Raw genomic sequence first — 21,980 nt, forward strand, 5'->3', positions numbered from 1 at the left:
AGAAAAGAAAAGAAAAAAGAAAGAAAAGAAAAGAAAAAAGAAACAAAAGAAAAGAGAAAAGAAAAAGAGGAAAGGGCCAGTGTTGATGAGAATATGAAAAAAATAGAATTCTCAAGCATTGTTGGTGGGAACACAAAGTAGGCTGTGGGAACACAGCCACTCTGGAGAACAGTTCAGGATTTCTGCATTAAGTTAAACAGAGGGTTCTCATAGGACCCAGCAAGTCCGTTCCTTGAGATCTGAAAGCCCAGGCGCTCGCAAACACCTGTGTCAGTATGTTCATAGCATTGCTATTCACACTGGTCAAAAAGTAGAAGCAACCCAAATATCCGTCACTGAATGAATTGGTAAAACGTCCTATAAGCACATGTTGGAATATAGTCCAGAAATAGAAAGCAATACTGAGCAACGCTTCAGCATAGATGAGCCTCAGAAACTTACTCTAAGTGGCAGAATGCAGAGTAAGGAGAGTCCATGCATATAAAATGACCAGAGCAGGCAAACCTGTAGAGATAGAAATTGGATTACTGGTTGCTTAGGTCTGAAGGGCTTGAGGAAACAAGGAATGACCGCTAATAGGTTACTAGGTTTCTTTGGGGGTGATGAAAATGTTCTAGAATGTACTGCAGTGATATTGCAGAACTCTGTGAATATACCAAAAACCACTGAATGGAGCCATTTAAATGTGCAAATTATATGCTTATGTCCTAATGGCACACCATGTGGTTCTCCAAAAGAACATGGCAGAGATCTCTGTATACTTATAGATAAGGCGCAAACCCCAAAACACAACAGTTAAATGAAAATTCAACTTTACATACATGTGTACACTCCATACCCCAATGTTAAATTTGTATGTATTTTTTTTCATAATTTGTACAAGAATCGTAAATAAATTAAAGATATATCCCAGTGCTGACCTTGTTTTTGGAGAATGCATGAAAGCTTTAGTTCACGTTGCTGGCGCTGCCGGAGTCTGTTAGGACGGGAATGCCCTTCTCTCTTCTTGGATAAGAACAACAGATAAATGAGTAAACAAAGGGTTAAGCTGAAGCACAAATGTATGAGAATGAACAGTTTAAAAAAAGATCTGTCTCTGTCCAGTGTTCTCTTAACAGACTAAATGTGAGCTCCTGATGTCTAGACAGTGACTCCCAGAGAGGACTTCACCCAACTTCAGTCGAAAACATGGTGTCTAGGAGGGCAGAGTTTTCACTAAAAGAAAGGGGAAAGGGGGGAGAGCAGGGGGGCTCCCAAGTCCTTTTTTTTCTTTCTCTTCACTTCCATTTAATTATTTTCCTCTTCTCTTTCATTCTTTTTTTTTTTGTACTTCATTTCTTTCTACCACTTCATTCTACTTTCTACCATTTCTTTCTACCATTTTAATGATAATTTATTTCTGTTTTTGTAATTCATTTCTATTTCTAACTGCTTATACCTATTGGTGAAGATCATATACCAGCACGTGTTGACCAGGTTCCAAATTAGGACCAAGGAGGATATTTTTGTGAAGAGATGCTGGCTGATAATATACAGGATGCTTGTAGGTTGTTATGGGGATGGCACAGCGTGGGTACCATTTACCACCCTTAGCAGGTCCAGGCCAGGAGCAGCTGAAATGATGCTGAGATCAAGGATGTCTCATGGAGGATGTCAGCCCTCCCAAAGTTACCTCCTCTTGTGAACACCACTGTCTGCTCTCCCCCTGATCTCCTGCTAAGCCTCCTGCTAGAAAACCTACCAGGGAGTCCACCAACACAGGAGTCCACTGGGGTAGCCTCTTAGGGCAGAGAGCCAATGGAGAACAGTCTCAATGTGGAAAACGGAGTAAAGAGATGGATAGAGCACTTTTTACCTTATTTGTTGTATAATGTGCTAAACTGTCACATGAACTTGACTTTATTATTATTATTTTTTTACAATTCTTCTGGTTTCTGACCTACTGTGATTGGTATTTCATCATAAATTTTTTCTGATTTGTTGTTATTGAAATATCAAGAATAGCCTTAAAACGTGTTCAGCACAGTTGCTGGACACCAGGGTTCAGTGTCCCCAAGGTCCCTGATGACTATAATTTGCACATCTCTCTCTCGTCCAAAATTGCTTTTGTGAGATCTCTTGTAGGCTTAATGCAACCCTTATCTCCATAGCTTTAGAACTGAAGCACCAGTCACAACTCAGTTTTAATTGCTCTCTAAAAAGCAGTACTTGACCATCTTCCCACAGCAAGAACCAAGTTCTTTTCTTTTCTTTCTGTTTTGTTTTTAGTGGGAAAAACTGGGGACAGATGAATCTCTGGGGGAAGGGGGAGGGATACATCTTGGTTTTGCTCCATGATCTTGAATATTCTGGGAGACGTCAGAGTGGTTCCGCTCTCCCTAAACAAGGACGTTCTTTCTGGTGCTGAACTGGGGCTGCCCTTTCTCCCACACAGAAAATAAACTTCATCTTCGCTGCCTCCCGCACAAGCAATGTGAGAACTGTGCGTGATGTCTACTTCACGCCACTGTAAGGAATGGGTACTGAGTACAAGAGTAGCTCTGAGCTTGTTGGCATTTGGAAAACCGGCTTTAGTTTACCCATTCACCGGCACCAAGCACACCTAAACAAAGTGTATGAAGTTGCCTAACCCAAAAGAGAATTGGGGGAAATGCTGATCTCTTTTGGAAGCAGCACCTCGTTCTTCTGACCCAAACAATGCTCGACTGAGATTTGAGTCCCCATGAGTCACACACATGCTTTCATGGTGCTCGGAACATTTAGGTTTACTTCAGAGTCCCTTAAGACGGTTTTCTTCCAAAGCAGAGTGTGTGTGAGAACCACACAAGACCCGGCTTCCCGCTCCAGGATGACTGGATCAAATCGAATCCTGAAGCTCTCATTCTGAAGAAGTCCTCTTTTGATTCTAATGCCCAGCCGTGTCTGGAACCCGCAGCACAGAATAATTTGTTTATGTGCAAATGTAGTATATTTTCTAAGTAGATAAGTACCAAGGAAGTGAGTGTGTGTGTGTGTGTGTGTGTGTGTGTGTGTGTGTGAGTGTACATGCTTACATATATAATGTTGGGGTGATAGTATGAGGAACTTCTGTTAGGAAAATTTTTGAGGGCAGTTTTCTAATTTGGGGGTGTTGCCTCACGGGATGGTAGTATCCTTTGTTATAGGACTACCTTTAATTTCAGGAAACTGAAGAAAATGTGTGGGTCCTGTGGGAGTCATTAAAAATACTCCCTGGTATCCGCTACTTTTCATGACTTCCAATTTGACTTGAAATCCATTTCCAACTTTCCTCAGGACAAAGATGACAGCACCCAAGGGATGGAGAACAGGAAGGGCAGGACGGCAGGTGACCTCCAAGAGTCACTGATCCCACTGGCTTTAAAGAGGATGACCCATTACGTGAGAATGGAAAACCACAGTTAGAACTCCAGGTAAAGGATTGTTAATACAATGAGGGGATAGAATATGACTGTAACAATGGAAATTTTAAAAGATTCTTTTAGAAAGGCATTGTTAAGGTAAAATAGTTTAAAAGGTTAAAATAGGAAAGAGGAAAATTTTTTTTAATAGAATAAGAAAAAAATTTTTTAAATTAACTTTGAAAGACTGAAGAATCACGGGGGAAATGCCATGAATTCTCTGTGCTGCATTCCCTTTGCTCTGGAGTTCGCAGTTCTCGCTGCCCCGCAAACTCGGTCTTCGCTGCTCGTTCTTGCTGACCTCCTGGGGAGGGGCCTGCTGCCGTGATTCTCAAATGTCATTGCCGGAGGCAGAATTGCTCCGCCCCTGCCAGGGGCTGGGCTAAGTAATCTGCTTGGGTTCACTCTGGGGAGCTTTTGTTCCCTGATCGCTCTGTGTAGAGTTCCAGAGGATGGAATGAAAATAGGGGCCTCCTTATCTCCGGCTGGAGGAGCCGAGAGCTCGGGCCCCGCTCCTCAGTGCGCCCTTGGAGAAAAGCACTCAATCACTCCCCACTCCCTGGTCTCTGGACGTGCTCCGAGCTCACCCGGCCTGTGACCAAGAATTTCTGTCACAGGCGCAGAGCCCCATTTGGAATCTCCAAACCCAGCAGATTCCTGCCCCGGGCTTCCACACCGCTCGTCCCAGAAGAGGAAGGAGGGGTCTCTCCGGATCTACCACGGGTGGGGTCCCTGCTCGAAGCTCAGTGGCCCAACTGTGCCTTGGATCATGGTTTAAGGTGACTCTGAGCTGAGAACCGACTCCTTGGCTCCGTCTCTGCAGTGGCTTCCCTGCTCTGATATCTAGGTGCTCTGCCACCCTCAGACACCCCTGGTCTTTCTGTGTCCCTGCGGGTCCTGAGACCACACTGTCCCTGCGAGAGTTCCACCCCCCACTTAGCCCCTAGAGCAAAGTCCGTCAGGGGAGCAGACTTCTAAAAGTTCGGATTTTGTGCTCCGCGGCTCCGCCGCTTGCCAGGAGCCGGCCCCTCCCCCCGCGGTCTATCTTCCCGGCTCTTTGGATTCACTTCTCTGCCCGTCCTACCTTCCGGAAAGCGGTCGATTTTCTGTTCCTAGAATTGCTGCTCTTTTTCTCTTCTATCTCTTGTTGAGTTTGTAGGTTTTCAGAAGGTTTGATAACCATCTCGCTGAACTCCCGGGACCCGATGATAGTTGGGTCTCCGACTCCTCTGCCATCTTGCCCCGGAAGCTGGGTCTTCTTTTTAATACACTTTGTGATACTCCATTTTAAGAGGTGGACTTAGACCAGTCACCCTAATGTGATTGTTGAGATAGTCAGGTCTGTAGACGCCACACGGGTGGCTGCTTTCTCTTCATTCCTCTTGTTCCTTTTTTACTTTACTTGATTTTTTTCCTCCCCCTCTTTTTTGGACTGCCCTGATTTGGAGTCTATTTTTTCTTCTTTTAGCATATCCGCTATAGTGATAAGTATACGTTTACCCTATGATCTATATGGTACATATACTGTTAGCAACTCATCTAGGTCCACCCTCAAATAACGCTCGCCGGCACCTGCTTCAGGGGTAATGCAGGAATCCGGCCACACAGTGCTCCCCTTTCTTCCCTCCCACCCCTCGTCACGCTGTGCCCACTCCCTGCATGTACACCTGCGTTCCGATCCTCCAGTGCATTGCTACCATTAGTGTACTGGACAAACATTATGTATTAGATCAGCCAACGGTGAGAAAAATAAAATATCCTATTTTCTGCTCTTTATTCCTTTCTAGCACGCTTCCTTGCTTTATGTGGATCTGAGTTCTGATGTGCATCATTGTTCTTCTCTCCAAAGAGCTTATTTTAACATTTCTTACAAGGCAAATCTATAGGTAACATATTCCCTCCATTTGCATTTGTCTTAGACAATCTTTATCCCCCTCCGTTTTTTTTTTTTTTAGAAGCCTGGTTTATTTAGACAGTTTTACGTTTATAACAAAATTAAGAGGAAAGTACAGGGATTGCCCACATAACCCCTGCTTAAAGAAACCTCTGTGCTCAGACCCTTTTGCCACATGTTTGCTTCTCCAGAATGCCACAGACTTGGAGCTGTGGCCTCTCCTGGTGGTTTCTTTCCCCTAATGATATGAATGGAAGGTCCCCCGTGTCCTCTCATAGCCTGACAACTCACTTCTTTTTAGCGCTGAGTCACATTCCTTCATCTGGATGCACACCTCTTTCTTTTTCACCTCTGAAAGACAGTTTTTCCAGACTTGGAATTTCAGCTGGAAGCTTCTTCCCCTCCAAGCTCCCAAAACTTCTTTCCACTCTTCGGGCTCACGGGGTTGCTGAGGAGAAGTCATGAGCACCTGCGTCATTACGTCAGTAATTCTTGTCTTTGTTCCTCTACAGGTAAGGCTCTTTTTATCCCCCACTCCACCTTTTTCAAGGTTTTTCCTGTGTGTGTGGGTTTTCTACAAACTGAATACTCTTACATGTGGATTTGGGGGGACGCATCTGACTTGGAGTTTTCTGAACATCCCAGATCTGTGTTTTGGGATCTGTCGTTGATTCTGGAAAATTCTCAGCTATCATCGTTCTGAAAGTTTTTCTGCTCCTCTCTTTCTTCTATGTCAGGTGTCCCATGGTGTGTACATTACACATTCTGTAATTGCCCCGTGGTGCTCGGGTATCCCGTCATGATTGTATCCCTTACTTTCTGTCTTATTGTATGTCAGTTCAGGAAGTTTCTGTCTGACTTAGCTTCAAGCTAATGGATTCTCCTTGGCCTTTCTGACTCTAGTAATGAGTCCGTCAAAGGCATTCTCCCTTTCTCCCACAGAATGTTTGGTTCCTCATATTTACTTTTGATTTCTTCCTGACGTGCACAGCTCTCTCCTTACATTACCCGTCTTCTGTCGCCCGGTGCCTATTTCTCCCTTAAACCTCTTAGCATACTAACCGGAGTTGTTTTCTGTCCTGATCTTATTTCAGAATCTCTGTCATATTTGATTTGCTTTCGCTGCTTCCTTTGTATCTTTACAGATTTTCTCCCCTGCCACTTCTTGTACCTTATCACTTTCTGTTGAAAGTTGTGATCCGGTAATCGGGGGAGGCACACAGGCCTTCAGCATGAGGTTCTTATCTCCATAACAGTTAGGCTGTGCTTAATGTTTGCTGTAGTCGCAGGTGCAAGAGGCTTCAGTGTGCTCTGGCTCTGTTGCTTTGGCCTTCCCGGCATTTAGAAATTCCACTCCAGTTAAGCAGAGTCGGAATCTTGCAGCTCTGTCAGATGGAAACAGCTATTGTGACGGGGGACTTCTGCTGCGGTGGTGGTGAGGTATTAGAGGGGGAAGAGCAGTCTAAAACCTGGTGAATAAATGTTTCTTGAGTGAGCCTGAGTCCCAAGGCTGTGACTTTTGGAGAGTTTCTTAGCCTTTTGTTTTCCTCCTTATGCGAGCTAGGAAGGCCAGAGGGGCCTTGAGCTAGCCAATCGCCCCTTCTCTGGGTCAGACAAGGTTTAAGCCCAGTGTGTCCCCCTGAGGACAAGCTCCTTCCAGGGAAAGCAGAATTTTATGGCCATGTTTCACCATGGATACTTTTCTGCTTCCCCTTCCAGGAGGACAAGGGGATTCCTCTGCAGACTTTGCCACAGGGACTCCTTCGTGTTTTTGAAAGTTGGGGGCCTCCAGGGATTTTTAACTTCCAAGTCCGTTCACCGTCAGCCTCCTCTGACTTCATTTGCCATTTAGGTCTTCCTCCCAGCCTCTGCCTCCAGTGGCAGCATCTGCTCCCTGTTTGTTAGGACTCCCTGTATCCCCTTGTCCTTGGTTTTGCTGTTGTTGTCTGTCTGTCTGTTCATATTTGCATAGCAGTTTGCCTTCTATCCACTGGTTGATCTAACAAGATTTGTTGTTTTCCAACGACAAATGTTTTTTGAACGTTTTTCTTGTGAGAATGATAGTGACGACTCCACGCTCATGTTGGAGTGGGAGGAGGGTGGTCGTGCTAGACAGTTCTACTCCCGACGCACTGAGGCAAACCTATGGCAAAACTGTAAGGGTTACATTGATTATACACATAAGTGAATTTTAAATAACAGTTTTTAAAAAATATATCTAAACTTCAAGTTGTTTCTCCTCTTGCACATGCTGTGTTGGGTGAAGCGCAGTGGTGTTTGACCTCTCTTTCTCTGTCTTTACGTGATTCCTTCTAGAACTGCAGAGGATGGAATGCCAGCAGTGCCGTGTTCCAGGCTTCCCCGCAGCAAGGTGCTGTGTGGGATTTAGACTCAGCCAATAAGATGCATTTCTTCCACTGGGAGAAGAAAGTAAAACCACATTTCTGCAAATTTTGCGTTTCTGCTGTAAGTTTGGTCATGGAAGCATCTGGGGTGTGTGTGTGTGTGTGTGTGTGTGTGTGTGTGCGCACGTGTGTTTTCTGTGTAAAGGATAAATGAGCCCCAGTATCATTTATTTTTGCAGATGTCAAGGCACAGGACATGTGTTCTGCAGGGACAGACAGTGCCAGATCCAGCCGGGATGCCCGAGGTTTAGAACTACATGGCCCGGATTGTCATGAAGCAGTAGGATTAGAGCAGCAGCCTCTGGCTGTAGAAAGTGTAGCCATTCCTGCAGTGGTATGGTTCTTGGAATCCCGAATGTTCCACCTGTGGTGCTAACACTCAACTTGATTGCAGATGATAGCCACACACCTAGCGGCGCTGGGAAGTCATGAGCACCTGCCCTCCAGGTAGGAATTGTCCTCTCAAAGAGTGAATTCAGGACAAGAATTTTTGGAAAACCTCCCCATTTCATTCCCATGCAGAGACAGGTTGAGAACTTCTTCTCATCTAACGTCCATCTCTCCTGCTCTCCCAATGCATATTCAAGGCATTTGTTTCTCAGCAGTAAATGTTTCCCTACTGAGATGAGCTGGAGCAGACTCTGGCTTCTGCAGCTGAACTCTGACTAATACATGCTGTTCCGGTGTTTGGCAGCCTTCCAGTCAAGTGAGTAAGTAAGCATGACACGTGTCCAGGAAGGCCTTCGTACTGAGAGCTAGCGTGTTTCCACGACGGCATGTTTGTCAGGGATAGGACTTGTGGGATAGGTACTGTCACTGCGTTTCCTGTCGCTTCCCTCCTGTGTGGCTTACAGATGACGTCACAAAGTCCCATTAAACAGCAGCTACAAGATGACTTCAGTGCAGACACACAGTTCCAGGCATAAACAAGATTCATGGAATCTTGCCATGGGCCACACCACAGATGGTCTTACTGGCTCTGTTTTGTTGCTTTGGTACTTCATGATGGCTGGGGCTTCATCACTTTCTTTCAGGGGCTTGGTTGTCAATTTATGTGCTGAGTCTTTAATACTTACCTATTAGCCCTAAAAGCATTGAAGGAACATTGAGAAATAAAATAAAGTCATAATGGGTTGACTCTACTTAATCAAGTTTTATACCTTCACAAGCCAATGAAGGAAATTCTTCTGTGTGATGTAGGGTTAAGAGAGTAAACACTTCTGATCCCCTTCCAAAGTGTGTTCAGAGAGTAGCTGCTTATTCTAATGAATAACAAAATGTCCTCAGTTGTCACCAGTGGTCCTGAAAACACTAAGCATCAGTGACCTTTGTAACAGGCCCGGGGAGTTTTGGATATGTGACAAGTGTTTTCCAAAACAGTGTATACAGGATGGGACTCCTTTGCTTGGCATACAATGTGTAGAATAAAAGAATTTCAGCATCTGTCCCTTGACTACATTCCCAGTATCCGTTCTTGACTTTATTTTACTCCAATCTTAATGAAAACCGTATTGACTTATAAGTGCTTTACTCCCCTGTACCATCGCACCCCTGTACCATCGCACGTACAATTCCTGCTCCTTGTGCTACTTTCCCCTGCTTGTCCGTCTGGAACATTCCACATGGCTCAAGTTCCAGCTCAGGTGTTACCCACGTGGGTTGGCTCCAGAATTTTTATCTATATAAACGGCAGCTCTAAGTTGGGAGACTGGGGGGTTGTTGAATACACGTCTGGGGAGGACACAAGGGTAGGGTTGGTAGAGACGACAGGTGGCCTGTATCCTCTGGGAGCCTTCTTGGGTTCCTCCAGGCAAAAGTCACTGTCTCCCATGACCACATAATTCCTCATTCTTGTACTTTTACAGTAAAAAAATTATATTGTCGTCATTATTTAAGTAAATATCTGCCCTTCCAGGAAGAGAATGCTATGTTCTCTGGGGTCAGTTCATGCCATTTTTGTAACCCCCAGCACAGTTTCCAATACAGACTTTTGTTCTGTACTTCCTGGAGGAGTGGAATGATATATAGACTCTCACCACGGGCGTCACGTCACACCCTCTGGACTGTTCAGGAGGACAGCAGGAGATGTGTGTGCAGAGGGCAAAAGCAAGTGTGCCGGGAGGCCAGCGGCTCCAGCAGATAAGGGTCCCCAGTGGCACAAGGGGCGTGGCGCCCGTCACAAATCTAGGGAGAATTGCTGATGTTTTGAAACTGTGATGAAAAGAAGGGGAAAAAAACAACAAAGTGGATTTTATTTCAATCCTATTTGAGTAATTTGAGAGCCATTCCACAGTGGGACGTTGATAATGGAGTGGATTCTCGCTCCAGTGGACTGCGCAATTTTGCGCCGGCTAATTGGCGGTGCACGCCGCGGAGGCTCGGCGTCCGCGCACCAGCGGGTCCTGCCTGCGGCTGGTGTAACGCAGGGCCTCCAACCAGCCAGCGAATGAATTGCTGGCAGGCGCCGCTCACAGAGTTCCGTGCAGCTGCCAGGAGAGCCCTATTGCATGCGTAACCAAGAGGACTTTATAAATAAAAAGAAATGATTTAGTGACAGCACAGCCACGTTCCACTCCCTGCAGCAGATGTCAAGAGAGCTGTGATCATTTTCCTCTTGTCTTTCAGCCCATTATGGTGTAGCAAAAGGGGTGCCTGGGATTTGCAAATTAGTCTCACTCCCTGGATTGCAAAAACTACTTGAATAAGGTAATGTGGCTGGCACAGCTGTCTCTTTAAAACTGAGTATTTTTCATGTGTTTTTAGTGCCAGCATGGACCAGTCTCTGTTCCCACAGTGATTCAGGAAAATGGGCAGAAGTGTGGGCGGGACATAGATTCTCCACAAATTATAGGGACTATCCAGAAGAGCAGGGGACTGTCCCTGTTCGGTCCCAATGAGACATCTTCCTTCCTTTGGCACCCGTTTTTTGGGTGCATCCTCTGGGAACCCAAGATGGAACTCTTGCAAGGGAATACACCTGTGGCAGGGGAAGGATAGAGAGGAAGGGTCAGCAGCTGTCATGCTGGGCTGGCACCTGTGCAGGAAGCAGAGGGGAGCGCTGGGGGTCAGAGCCATTGGCAGCAGCACCTCTCGAAAAATCTTGACCTGCTCAATAGTGAGTTGAACGCAAAGAATCCCACATTACACAGAAATACCCAGACCCAAGAACAAAAGCCACACTGAGCCAGCTACAGGGGTCCACCAGGGAAGTGCGTCCTCAGCTCAAATGCTGTAGTTAACTGCACCCCAGCAGCTGAACACCAGGTTGTTCTCTGACAAGAGGTCCAAATGGCATATATCTGTGGTTGCTGTGGAGGCCTCCCATGCAGCAGACTCAGCACATTCTGCTCCCTTTCCTGCTTCCTCTGTCCTCATGGCACTTCCCTATTAGTTTCTAAAATACTGGGCATTTGAGGGCAGGGCGGCTGAACCAGTTAAGTATCTGGTTTGACTCGGATCATGATTTCCAGGTCCTGGGATCGAGCCCTGTGTCGGGCTCCGTGCTCAGTGGGGAGTCTGCTTGAGATTCTCTCTCTCCCCCTGCCCCCCCCCAACTTGTGCTCACTCTCTCTCTCAAATAAATAAATAAAATCTTTAAAAATAGGTAGTATACATTTGAATAGCTTGTTCCTTTCTGCTCCCAAACACAAGAATGTCAGCTACTTGAAGGAAGGGTTATTTCTGGATTCACTACCCCTGCACCAAGCACTGGCCTTGTGCTCAATAATTACTCATGGGAGGAATACAAAGAGAGTGGTGGTGATTGCGTCGTTGCAAGGTGTCTGGGCTCACAGCTGCTACGCAAGGAGGGCATTTTCATCCGTTGCACAAAGAGGAAAATAGGACGTCAGGAAGGTCATGTCCCCTGCCCAAGGTCACATGATCTTTGAGCTCAGGTGAACACCCCCCTAAAACCCTCACTCTTCCACTGTTCTGGGCTGACACACCATCAGCGTCTGTACCTCTGTGCAGTGACTTCCATGGAGGTTTTTCTTGGTAAGGTGAGTTGAGTGTGTGTACCCCCCATATCACACACCAAGGAGGCACCTGAATATTTTCTTTTAATTCTGCAGACTGGCACTTGTTAATACATCCAGAAGCCTTGGAAGGAATTTGTCCCCTGAATCCAGGATGCTGGGAAGTGTCATCACGCGCTCGCCAATGGTCTGAGAACCACTCTTGGGCGCGACGGAGCAGACCAGTTCCCGCCGCCGTTGCTCAGCACCCTGCCGGCTGTTAAGTAAGTGGACAGGGGGGCGATCCCTCCGCCAGCAGCATCACGACAAAAATCAAGAGCGGAGACCCACGGTAAGTTACAGTATTGTCTGAGAAGTTGTCGTGATCACTTTCTCATGGAACAGCATGTTACAATTACCCGCAAATGAGAATCGGAAGGGCTAGAAGCAGAGTTGAGTTTAGACATCACCTACAGCCTGTCCTCTGATCCGTGTTGGGGGAAATGGGCAGAACACCTAGGGGTGGGGGCAGGTGAGAGCACAGTCAGGACACGGGAGTAGGTAAGTGTGCAAGATGTGCACGAGCACCTCCAGTGTGATGCTGGGTGAGTGCGCCTGCCGCAGCCGTAGCTGAGAGAGGGGGCGCTGCCAGCCCCCCAGACCGCCCTGTAATGGCTGCTTGCTCCCCCAAAAGGGGACTGCTCTTGCTTTCATGGTACCTACGTCCACATTAAAATGAACGGTCTTCTCGCCATTCAGAGCTCCCTGACCGTGTACAGCAGTGTAGCAGTGTCCCCTTCTCTACACCTTGCAATGCTAACGTGAGCTCTATATCCTTCTGCTCTGTCTTTGCTCACCCAGCGTTCGTGACCCTCTGTGTTGTGGTTCACGGGTTTTTGCTGCTAAGTAGAATTTCATGGTGTGAACATTCCACCGTCTGCGATGTAGTGTTTTGTTGTTGCTGGTACACGGACACTTGAGTTGTTTCGAGTTTTGGCCTGCTGTACATAATACTGATATTTTGGGTTTTTGTGACTCAATTGCACATGCTAAATCGTGGTGTACGCACAGAGTTAGGTTCTTGCTTCCAAGCACATTTTACTGTGAGGCAGACAAATGTCAGATGGGAGCAAGAGGTGCGTGCTGGGCTGGCCATCAGAGAAACGGAAATAAAGAGACCTTCAAAGTGGATGAGGGGGTGAATGCTTGGGAAGCTGGAAGAATTCAAAGTGTGTGTGAGACGGCAGGAAAAAATATGTGTAGTGAAGAGTTCTGTTAACAGGCCAAAGAGAAAACCAGCTAATTCTTCTTGGTGCCTCTCAACATAGTCCTTGGTGCCGGGCTGCTCCTCGTGGAGTGTGGTTGTGACTCCTACGTTTTCGTATTTGCTGAAATATGGTCAGATGAGCCTTGCCAGATCACACAGACGCTAGTCTCTATAACTACTCAACCATGAATCATTCATTAAATTCATTTTACTATGAAGTTTCAGGACACGGTCATATGTTTAAGGAAAAAGTAATGTTTGGAGAGGTCCTGAGACAAGCGCTTTAGAACCCGAGTCCCAGATCGATAATTAGTACTTTGTTCATCCCTTGCTTGAAACGCTAGGGAAAGGGGCAATTGCCTAAGTGAGGACCTAGTCATGTGGGTGTGGCAGGTCCGGAAATTTGAACAGTCTTGGTGCTTTGAATCCAGAGGCTGAAGCTCAGGCAGGATGGGATCACGGCGTGGATTCTCACACTGGGTCAGTCGAGACCAAGAGCGACGGTACAGAGAATGAAGACCATGCTCACCATTCAGTGCTCAACAGGGCTTTGGGGGAAGGAGTAGGGACAAGGGACACATTTATAAAAGGTCCTGTAAAACAGCAGCTAGCTAAACAGTTATAGGAAAATAATTATAAATTTGAGAAAATTTAAATTCACTGAGAAGTTAATTTTAGTTTTGAGATAGGGAGAGCCTCCACATTGATTAAGGGGCCTGTTGCCATTTGGAGAAGACAGATCATGGGACAGACAGGGAGGCTTCAGGGCAAGCCAGAGGAGCTGCAGGTGCACTCACCTTGGGGGAGAAGCCACAGTCCAGCCCGATCCTTGGTCTCAGCCACTGCAAGCTGGACCTGGCCTCTTCCCCCATGACAGACTCAGCTGGATCCGAGCCTCAGAGACCGATGCATAACCAGAAGGAGAGCACTCCCTTCCCTGAGGCCACAGACGCCACATGGAAGATTCAAATGTCACAGGCAGACTTCGGAAGTGTCTCTCAGCGATGCCACCCCGAGGCCCCGTAGCCACCTTGAAGACAGGAGGACCTGTCCGTGGGGCTGCTCGCTTCTGCACTTCCCTGTTTCGGCCTGTGGGTCTACAGGTGGCTTTTTCCTGCCCACGTGTCCTGGCTCTAGTGACAGTCTAGCGTGCCAGGACCCGTGTCCTGAGTGGTGTGAGCCGGAGCTGTCGAGATTCCGATAGAAGTGCCATGAAAGTGCGGGATGATGGTAGACATAAGAACATGCAAGAATGAGGTTGTCTTGCCGTCCTCTGCTGGCCACGCCTGGACAGTAAGTCGTCTTCCCTGTCTTCTGGAACACCGGCCCCACGGAGCTCACAGAGGCTGGCGTGAGGAGGGCCCTGGTGCTGGGGGAAGGTTGGTCTTTGAGCCGCACCCCCTGGGGCTGTTGTGTGAAGGGCCACTGGCTTGTCCCCTGCACCTGAAGCTCACACCAGCCCCTGCCCCTTCTCCATGGGGGAGCAAATCAGGTGAACCTGCACCACGTTATCCTGACCTTCCCCGCTCGCCAGTGCCGGCCTTCCGTGGTTCCCTGGAAGGGATCGCGCTGTCTGCCACTCCCTCGCCCTGCTGCTTTCCCTCCCTCCTCCGAAACCAGTCTTCCTGCTGCTCCGCGTGGGTCCCTCCCGCCCACCCCGCCTCTACTCACTCTTCGGTCTCAGTCATCTCTGCCTCCACGCCACGTGCTAGAGAAACTCCCCGCTCTCCCTGCTCAGTTAAGACACCGCTTTACTGACCTTGACCCCAGGAAACAGTTTTTTCTTAGAGGCACTCGGCACGTCTGAGACCGTTCACTTGTTCGTGGTCCTTCTAAGCAGCCTGAACACGGGACCCCTGAGGGCTTTGGTCACGTGACGTGGCCATGCCAGTGCCCCCTAGGGGACCGTGTCTGGCACAGAGGCAACAGCTAAAAAATATTTATTGGATGGATACTTGTATGGGTACAAAAGAGATTCCTTCTTGGAGTGTGTTATAGTCACACCCTCGGCTTTTCCAAGGCAGGAACCGTCTCCCTTTGCGCCCATCGCTCTGCTTTAGTCCCAGCTGACCCCGTGGCCCCTGAGAAACCCCGTACTCTGCAGTGTGACTTCGTAATCCTCCCTTCTTCAGCAGGGTTTCTTCCATGTTACTTCACATACACCCGCCCCCAGAGGAGTCCTAAAATATCGGGAGATTTGCATGTCACTTCCTTTTAGACTTAAAATGCGTGTCGTCTGGGGCAGCCCCGTGAGTTGGCGCTTGAATGGGTGCCCCGCAGTGCTGGCTACGGCCCGGAAAGGCCGGGAATTCTCTCCTCTACATTATCTGCGGATCTGCAGGGATCTGCAGAGAAATGAGCAAAAGCAAACACAAAACTCAAAACTTTTCTCTTGGTAGATGTTTTAGAACTATGCTTTGCTCTTTTTGGACTCAGGAGAGCGGCTACTGTCTATTCCCCCGCAGCTGAAGGCCCTGTGTGTCTGCATGCGATTCCTAGGACAAGCCAGTGTTGCTCATGTTACCCGTTTCTGGCAGTAGGGAAACTGCAGCTTACGGAAGTTAAATAATTGCCCCGATTAAGAAAGAGACGGCAGCGGATTTGAAAGTGAGCCCGTCCGACTCTGCCAGACTAACCCTGGGCTACACACGGCAATCCCACGTGCCTGCCTCACGTGCTCTTGGGTTTTTGCATAAAACACCCAGAAAGGGGTATTCATGTGGACAAGATTTAGCAAACACAAGTGTATGAATTCCCTCCCCCACCCCAATATCCAATGCAAGAAGGAACTTCTTGCTTTTGCTCTCTTAATCTATTGTTTTCCTGTTTTTAATTTCATTGACATCCAATCTAATCTTACAAATTTCTTTTCTTGGGCCGCCTGGGTGGCTCAGTGGGTTAAGCCTCTGCCTTTGGCTCAGGTCATGATCTCAGGGTCCTGGAATCAATCCCCACATCGGGCTGTCTCCTCGGCAGGGAGCCTCCTTCCCCCCCTCTCTCTCTGCCTGCCTCTCTCCTACTTGTGATCTCTGTCAAGTAAATAAATAAAATCTTTAAAAACAATTTTTTTCTTCTTGCTTTAGGCTTAAGTTTTTTTTTTTTTTTTTTTTTTTAAATTTTATAAAACACTTTTTTTTTTTTTTCTTTAGGCTTAAGTTTTTTTTTTTTTTTTTTTTTTTAAGTTTCAAGGTGACATCTTAGGTTATTGATCTCAGGTCTTTCTTCTTTCCTAATGTTTGCGTGCAGTGCTCCACGTTGCTCTTTGAATGGTGTCTTCATGGCGTCCCACCCATTTCGACCACTGACTGAACGCTCGACACACTCGGACTAATGTGTCAGTGTTTCCTGTTCTCTTCGGTTCTCCCTTTTCCTGCCTTTTCTGATTCTAACCCAGATTTGATAGACGTCCATGCCCGCCCTTAGTATATCAATTATACTTCTTTTGTAAAAATAAGTGTTCGTGGTTTTGCCTCAGAGCATATGACATATGCATTTTTAAACAATTTAAATCCACCTTCAAATAACATAACACTGCTTCACGTGTGAGTGGTGCCTTGTGACAGACTGTGACCCACTTGCTCCTTCGTCCCTAGTGGCCTGCGCCTCTCATTTCACTCATCTAACACTATGATCACCTAGTAGAGCGCTACTATTGGTACTTTAACCGAACAACTTCATTTCAGATCAGTTAATCAATAAGATAGATGAAAGATAGACTTTGACCTTCATTTATTCATGCTCTGATGCCTTCCTTTAGGCAGAGCCAAGTTTCTGAACTAAATCAGTTTCCTTCTCTCTGAAAAAATCTTTTAATGTTTCTTTGAAAAAAAGGATATGCCGATTGAAACCCCTAAATTCTTGTTTTTCTGAGGAAGTCTTCATTTCTCCCTCATTTCTGAAGGGCAGTTTTGGAGGGCATAAAATTCTAAGTTGGTGATGTTTTAAGATTTTGAATACTTCACTCCACTCTCTTATTTGCATGTGTAAAACTATGTCACTAGAAGTACATAGGAGAATTAAAAACATTTCAAAATGCTTCTTAAAACAAAGATTTTTCTTTTCTTTTTAATTATTATTATATTGAGTGTGTCAGTCATTTGAAATGCCTTTGGTCATGAGCGTGCATTTCTTGGCCAACTTAGGGAAAACCTCTTGCACATTCACAGAGAGAGGACTCCCATCTGGGTTTACGTTCTCTCCTCCTCCCCTTCCTGGCTGCTTGTCCTTGGCCCTACAACACTTTTTCCTGACATGTAAAATGATAAAAATAAGAGAATCTATCTCCTAAGGTTATTTGAAAATTAGTTGGGTTCTTACATGTAAGAAAGTTTATGTGTGTGACCAAATGCAAGCTCTATTGTCATTTTTACTTTCTAGGCAATTTCATCATGGTAACTGATTTGTGCCAAGGTCTCTCAATTTTATTGAACCATCAACAGGCGATTCTATGAGGCTGCATAATCATGGTTTTCTCTGTTGGAACCTCACTCTTATATATATATATATATATATATATATATATAGTCATATATATATAGTCTCCAAATAACAGGAGACTATGACAGACTTCATTGTTGTCCTCTGGTGAAGGGATAAATCAAAGAAGAGTTCAGGAAACATCAGTATTGTTAAGGGAATATCAAACATCATCTTTGTTTATGCACATTTACTACCAGGCAGTATCAAGCTCCAGGAATTTTAAGAAGTGCCCAATGAACCAGCACAGAAATCATGACCTTGAAGACACTTCTGTTATGGAAATAAAATGGCGTTGACAGATGATTGCATCCTATGAGCACTGGGTGTATGGCCACATTAAAGGGAAAATCTAGGAGCTGCATATATAAAGTCTTAACATATTTATTGCAGTTTGGTGATAACTAAACAATAAAATAATGAATATTGTCTACATAAATAATATGGATACACCCTAGCTAATAGGAATTAAGTGCAGGTAAAGCTGCTTATAATACAAGACTATGGTTTATCTGTGGGTGACATCAAGTTGGGAATTCTGAGGGTGTCTCCCAAGACCGTACACTTCAAGATCTCACAGCACTTTTTCTGGTGGGATGTCTAAATGTTAACATTTGATGTAGAAACAGATGCCTGATCTCCCCCGTCCCCTCCTCCTCATTATTTCACCGTGTTCTGCTTGTCAACTGATTCCTTCAAACAAATGAAGCCACGGAAAACATACACAGTATGATTTCATGCTTGACCTTGAGAAAGCAAACTTTCTTATGATTAGAGAATAAAGATTTAATTATGAATTGAGAATAATAACAATGTTTGGATCAGAGAACCCAAAGTGTTATGCTTAAACGGAAAGATAGCCAGATTGAAGATGCAAAATATTTCAAATCACAATTCAAAAAGGAGTATTAAACATCCATTTTAAATGAGAGGAAAAATTTTGCTTCCTATCCTCAGAAGTCAACGTGTGTGAGTGACGGTGACATAAGTGTCCCAAATACGAGCCACACAGATAGCAAGGGGACACAGCCACATCAGTTCCTGTGTGATACCCTTGAAAGTAGAAAGTCATGCAAAAGTAAGGCCTATTGATTCCCCAGGCTGAATCAGACTGTGGATGCTGGTAAATTCAGACCCCACAAAATCTGGAGCCGCCCGTAAGAGAAACAGAATTCCCAACAGCCACACAGAAGCTGTCAAGAGACGTACATTGTCAAGAGACTTGCCTGGGAGAGCGACCCCAGTGAGCGTGCACCGTGCAGCTTGGATCCCAGTGAGCGTTCACCGTGCAGCTTGGATCCCAGTGAGCGTTCACCGTGCAGCTTGGATCCCAGTGAGCGTTCACCGTGCAGCTTGGATCCCAGTGAGCGTGCACCGTGCAGCTTGCCGGAATCGCCGCTTCCGCAACTCAGGACGGCATCCCCAGCTGCAAGTGCGAATAGTCCTTCTGCTCTGCTTATGCCTTGAAGTTAAATCTATGGCCAGAAGCTGTCTACGTGCTGCTCTGATGAGTTTCCTTATATAAAATCAGACCCAGAGCGAAGCCCTAGGCAGTCCACCAGGAAAGACAACACCAACAAAGTGTAATACAAAAGGTCTAGAAATTAAGGTGCTGTGGCCCAAAGAGATGTGTGTGTGTGTATAGTATTTATTAGTAGTTCCTATCCAAACCACCTTTATTTCTTTTGGCTCATTTTAGATTTAGACATAGTCACTTTCAAGAGCAAAGGTACTGGTGAGGACGTGATCCATGATTCACAACCCTGCTTCATACCCCGCTGTTCTGCATTTCATGACTTCTCTAGCAGAGAGCTGATACGGACCACCATTCTCAGACGAAGTAAAAGTCACCTAGTTTCCTCTAGAAACAGGAAGCCCTTGAAGACTTCGTGACAGTGCTAGTTAAATATGAAAAGACATTATTGAAAATAGAAAATAGCCAGACCAAAAACTACATACACCCTTAACTGAGTTCCTCTAGAATAGCTCTCAGGATTGGCTCTAATGTCTCTGAAACCTGGAATAAATATGGAGGTTATCTGCCTCGCCGACTGATTGCTACTGATGGCCTTATATTTACAGAAGAGAAGATTTCTAAGTGGAGGAAATGAACCTTTAATTTTTATTCACATTTCATCAAACTCAGTGAGGAGTTCTAAAATCCTTTCAAGTCTACTGCGAGCAGGAATTACTTTTTATGCTAGAAATGTCTTCTTAATAGAAGTTACAGGCTACGGAGAAAGTAAAGACATGAACATGAATCAAAGTAAGGATGTTCGGGGAGAAAAATACTTCATCAAAGGCTGAACATCATTTTGAAAATGAAGGAAATGGAAAATATATAGACCACAGGCAGATAAGAAAGATAAATAAGAGAATCAAGAAAGGGGTGTCGCCTCTCCAGGAGCCCACTGAAAGAGCCAGCATGTGGGTGTGCGTGTGGGTGCGCCCATGCACGTGTGAAGGTCGTCATGTTTCAGCAGGACGGGGAGAAAGAACGTGGGAAATCCCTTTCTTTGAATTTTGAGTATATCCATGTTGGATATACTTGCATAATTTACTGATTGTCCCAAAGGGAAATGATCTGGGTCAGAATCATGAGAATTATCGGTGGTCACAATGTGCAGTGTCTTGGAAGGTACGAAGGTGAGGGTAGCGTGCTCAGTTATGTTGTCAGAGCATGTCAGCCGGAACAGTGATGTGGGGGGCTCTCCAGGGCAGGAGGACCAGAGAGGCCCATGACATTGTAGCAGGATATATGAGGGACAGTGGAGTTTGGGTTATACTCAGAAGGAGGACAGAAAAAACATGCCCAGGAAGGATCCCCTGGTCACAGCTTTAATCGTACTTTCTAATCCGTGCCATGACTCACTCCAAGGATGCCATTCTCAAGCTGCTTGAGGTCCATTTCTGTCACAGGCAACAGTGGTCCTTACAGGCATTTGCATTTGGGACTCATAGTGGGAACAAATGCTGTGGATATAAACCCCAGGCTGACTCTGTTACTAACTGAAATTCTTACGCAGGAAGAAAGGAAAAATATACCGTAAAGTCTGGTGGAAAATGATTGAGCCCCTAGGATTTTTCATATTTTGATGTTACGAATGCTTTTTGTTTTGTTTTTTAGCGTCCTGTCCTGGGTGAGTCCGTCTCCTCCGGCGGCATGGCAACGCGAACGACCCAGCAGCTGTCTTCCCATGTGTGCGGTGTGAGCCTCACGCCACTCCCGTATCTTCCATTAAGAACAGCAGTGATGGCCGGGGTGTATGTGGGTTTCCAAACGCAGATGCCTCAGATTCCAAGTGTCCCCGGCTTGCCCTGGGCAGTATTCTCCACCCCCTCACGGAACCACGCCAACGTTGCCGGGAAATACTTGAAATCCGCCTCCTTCTGATTTCCGGAACGTAAGAAGAATGCGGCATGAAGATATCCCTCAGTACTGGACAACTCCTCTTAAACATGAGACCTAAGTACAAGACAGAAATTTTCCTCACCTTTCAACTGCTGCTGATGGAAAACACTGTCACCACAGAGTAGACAGTTTAACAGGGTTTTCTTCGATGATATTTCACCATTATTCCTGCTTGAAGCTTCCGTCTCCCCATGAATAAATCCTGTTTCTGGGCCAGATTTCATTGTGAAGAAAGCAGGATCCGTCCCCCCTCTAGCTAAGAAACCCGATTCTGGTTCTTGGTTCTAATAACTTCTCTTTCTTTCTACACTCAAAAGTGGGCTTAAATAGAAGGGACTGTATTCCACATAAATAGTACTCGTCTATTGGAACTAGCTGGGACGTTGGAAATGCACTTTTCTGTTGTTTAAGCTCCCATTGCAATATCCCATGTGGGTCCGACTTTATCAGATATCAGAGCTCCCCTTACATTTTATTTACTTGTTCGAGTTAGCATGCTGGTTCCGTTTTTTTTTACTACAGATTTTGCACAGGTACATAGAGACCTGACACTGAAATTAGTATGTTTTGTCCACATCCCTGTGATTTTTCTATTGATGGTTACTGGCATGCTAAATGAAAAAAGGAAAATAAAATAAAAAGGTTGATGTCTTTGAGAAGGAAATTCTCTTTTTTGTTAACTTTTCACAAATGTCCCTGATAATGTCCCCCAAATGAGAGCATCATTCTCATGAGAACATGTTCTTCCCAATTTTTGTGATGAATTGTGCTCCCTCCAAGAACGCATCATTCTGGTATGACAAAGTGTAAATCAGAAAAGAGCATTTTAGCTACACAATCTTGGTGGAGGGGTAGTCACTTCCTACTCCCTCCATTCAATAATCCAAAACCAAGACTTCATATTTCAAAAGTGATTTGAAAAAAGGCAACTGTTCAGTTTCTAATGAGATTTTCAAACCTCTAGAAATATGCTTCATATTTTTAGTACTGTGCATATTCTCAGAGAAATCCTCACGAATATGTAGTGATGATTTTTCCCCTGTTTGGTGATGAGAATTTGGAGTCTTTTGCTGAGCATTTTCAGGGGAACATGATAGAGACTCTAGTTATAGTTATCAAGAAATGATTATAGAACCAGAGGTGGAGAAATA

The sequence above is a fragment of the Enhydra lutris genome, unplaced genomic scaffold (genome assembly GCF_002288905.1).
Source record: "Enhydra lutris kenyoni isolate GAN:26980312 unplaced genomic scaffold, ASM228890v2 scaffoldscaffold33, whole genome shotgun sequence".
In the NCBI taxonomy this organism is placed as follows: Eukaryota; Metazoa; Chordata; class Mammalia; order Carnivora; family Mustelidae; genus Enhydra; species Enhydra lutris.